The sequence below is a fragment of the Propithecus coquereli genome, unplaced genomic scaffold, assembly GCF_000956105.1.
Source record: "Propithecus coquereli isolate 6110/MARCELLA unplaced genomic scaffold, Pcoq_1.0 Scaffold575, whole genome shotgun sequence".
NCBI classification, from domain to species: Eukaryota; Metazoa; Chordata; class Mammalia; order Primates; family Indriidae; genus Propithecus; species Propithecus coquereli.
This window is the reverse complement of record NW_012151674.1, coordinates 159453-163055: the sequence shown is the minus strand read 5'-3', so window position 1 is coordinate 163055 and position 3603 is coordinate 159453. Positions and strand designations below refer to the sequence as shown.

The 3603-nt window shown below is 33.6% G+C and overlaps 1 protein-coding gene and 1 pseudogene across 1 annotated transcript in view; one reads left to right on the top strand and one right to left on the bottom strand.

The window, feature by feature from the left end:
• The window catches only part of LOC105821441, a 7141-nt pseudogene extending 4495 nt beyond the window's left edge, over positions 1 to 2646 (top strand).
• The window catches only part of CCDC15 (coiled-coil domain containing 15), a 130837-nt gene that overhangs the window by 27977 nt on the left and 99257 nt on the right, over positions 1 to 3603 (bottom strand). The gene's annotated exons all lie outside the window — the stretch shown is intronic.

Sequence of the window (3603 nt, the reverse complement as noted above, 5' to 3'; positions counted from 1 at the left end):
ATCTTTTTAGAGAAAGAAAAGTACAAGCCAATATCTTGCAGAACATAGATATAAAAATTCCAAACAACATGTTATTGAATCTAATCAAACATATTATTACAAAAAGATAATATATTATTACCATGCAGGTGTACCCCAGGAACACAGAGTTGGTTTAATATTCAAAAATTAAACAATGTAATTCACATATAAACAAACGTAAAAAAGCATATGATTACCTCAATAGAGAGAAAATAATTTGAAAAAATTCAACCTCCGTTCCTGATAAAAATTCTCAACAAACTAGGAAGAGAAGGAAACTTCCTCAGTCTGATAATGGGTATGTATGAAAAACCTACAGCTAACACTATATACTTAATAGTGAAAGACTAGTCAAATGCTTTCTCTCTAAGATCAGGTACTGGCCATTCTCATCGCTTTTATTCAACATTGTACTAGAGGTTCTAGCCAGTGCAATCTCGTAAGAAAAAGAAATAAAAGACATCTAGATTTTAAAAAAGAAGAAAAACTGTCTTTATTTGAAGATGACTCAATCACCATGTAAAAAAATCCAATGGAATTAATAAATAAGTTTAGTAAGGTTGCAGGGCACAGAATCCATATCCAAAAATCAACTGTACATTTCCATATAGAATCAGAAATGGAAATTTTTAAAAAGTATCACTTATAATAGCATCAAAAATACAAAATACTTAGTGACAGATTTGACAAAAGACATGAATGACCTATACACTAAAAACTATAAAATATTGCTAGAAAAAAATTAAAGAAGGGCTATATAAATGGAGAGCTATATCTGTTCATAGGTTAGAAGACTAAATATTGTTAAGATGTCAATTCTAAATTTTCCCCAAATGATCTATAGCGTGAACACAATCTCAATCAAAATCCAAGGCTTTTTTGTAGAAACTGAAACACTGATTTTTAAATTCACATAGAATTGCAAGGGCCTTAGAATAGCCAAGACAACTGTGAAAATAAAAAATGGGAGGCCTAAATCTATCTGATTTCAAACTTTATTACAGAGATGCACTAATCAGAACCTCATAGTATTAGTGTAAGTACAGACAAACAGATCAATGGAACAGAGGAGAAAGTCAGAAATAAATCCATATATATAGACAACTCATTTTCTTTAACACTTTTAGTGAGATACAATTTATAAACCACAAAGTTCACCATGACCATAATGTAATTTGAGAACATTTTCATCATCCCATAAAGAAATCTTGTACTCATTAGTAGTCACTCTCCACCTTTGCACCACCAGCCCCCCACCCTAGCAATCACTAATTTTTCTATTTCTATAGATTTGCCTAGTTTAGACATTTCATATAAATGTGATCATAAAATATGTGGCCTTTTTTTATTAGCTTCTTTCATTTGGCATAATGGTTTCAAAGTGTATCCATGTTATAGTATTAATAGTACTACTTTCATTTTTATTGCCAATATTCCATTGCAAGTATACATGTTTTTGGACAGTTTTTGGACATTTGGGTTGCTAGTTTCCAAAGTGGCTGAATTTTACATCTCCCACCAGCAATGTATAGGGTCCCAATTTCTCCACACTCTCGCCAACACTAGTTTTTATCTGTCTTCTTTTTTTATAGCCATTCTAGTAGGTAGAATGGTTTTGTTTTGTATTTCCCAATAACTAATGATGTTGAGCATCTTTTCATGTGCTTATTAGCTATATGTATATTTTCCTGGGAGAAATGTTAACTTGTCCACTTTTTAATCAGGTTAATTGTCTTTTTATTACTGAGTTATAGGTAACAGTTCTTTATATATTCTGGATACAAGTCCCTTATCAGATAATATGATTTACAAATATTTTCCTTCATTTTGTAGTTGTCTTTTCACTTCCTTGATGGATTTTAATTTTGATGAAGTTGAATTTTGATGAAGTCTTCTCTTTTATTGTTTGTTGGACAACTGATTTTTGACAAACACACAAAGGCAATGCAGTGGAAAAAATATAGCTTTTTCAACAAATGGGTATCCATAGGCAAAAAAATAAGACTCACGCCATATATGAAAATTAACTCAAACTGGATCACAGACCTAAATATAAAACTTATAATGATAATCTATCTAGAGGAAAACAGAAGAAAATCTTTATGACCTTGGGTTAACCAAAGACTTGTTAAATACGACACCAAAAGCACAATCTATAAAGAACAAACTCAAAAATAGGAATTCATCAAAATTTAAACTTCTGCTCTTTGAATCCAGTTCCACCACGTTCTCCCACTGCCTGAGTGGCAGTTGCCAGGCAGCCCAGCCTGTGAAGGCTCTTGGCAGACAGGTATCTGGCATGCGCCCTTCCCGCTGACAAGGTGCCCAAGAGGAAGATAAGCTCAGTCAAAGGGGTGGTGAAAGAAGAGCATAAGAGGAGATGGGGCCATTGTCAGCTAAACCTGCTCCTGCAAAAGTGGAAATGAAGCCAAAAAAGGCAGCAGGAAAGGATAAATCTTTAGACAAAAAAAAAAAGTGCAAACGAAAGGTAGAAGGGGAGCAAAGGGAAAACAGGTCAAAGTGGCTAACCAAGAAACTAAAGACTGACCTGCAGAAAATGGAGAAACTAAAACCTAGGAGAATTCAGCTCCTAATGAAGCAAAAGAGGAAGCCAAGTCTGATTAATATCATAGACCATGTCTCATCACTGGTCCCCGTCTCCCATCTTATAAATCCATAATAATGTTTTTATCAACAATTTCATAAATGCAAGTTTTTTAGTGGCATTAGAAACATTTTTAAGAAGGAGGGAATCCCACCTCATCCCATTTTTTAAGTGTAAATGCTTTTTTTAAGAGGTGAAATCATTTGCTGGTTGTTTATTTTTTGGTAAAATCAGAAAATGGTGGGGATATTAAATTATGGGAGGCTTTGACTGTCTTGAGTGTCAGTTTAACATTTCACAGATGGGGGATCAGCTTTTTATATTCTATAATACAAAGCATACTAAATGGCAATATGGAACCACAGTACTACAGTTAATGTCTTCAACATTTTAAATTACTTCTATTCCCATGTTGGTTTTCAGTAGAATTGTTTCCTAAAGAAAACCACTCCTTGATCATGGCTCTCCTTGTCAGAACTGTGTGTACTCTGAAATGTCTTTGGTAGTGGTAGTCCTGTTTTCCTAATAATTTTGTTAATGTGCTGTGAAAGATTGAAAATTTGAGTATGCAGTGTATATGACAATAAATTGTGAATTGGTAGGATTTATGTAACAGCTTATTGACATTTGAAGATACTGGTACCTGATATCCTCTTTTGGAAAATTTACCTCCAAATTTTAAGCTGTAAAGTAACTGTTTAAAAAAGAATTATAATATATGACTTTTTAGATTTTCAGTGTGTATGTTATGAATTGTGTAAAAATTGAAATGTTTGTGTACTGATCCTCACTACGACCAATAAAATTTCAATTACAAAAAATAAATAAATAAAATAAAACTTCTGCTTTTTAAAAGACAATGTTAAGATGAAAAGACATACCACAGGCCGGGCGCGGTGGCTCACGCCTGTAATCCTAGCACTCTGGGAGGCCAAGGCGGGTGGATCGCTCAAGGTCAGGAGTTCGAGACCAGCCTG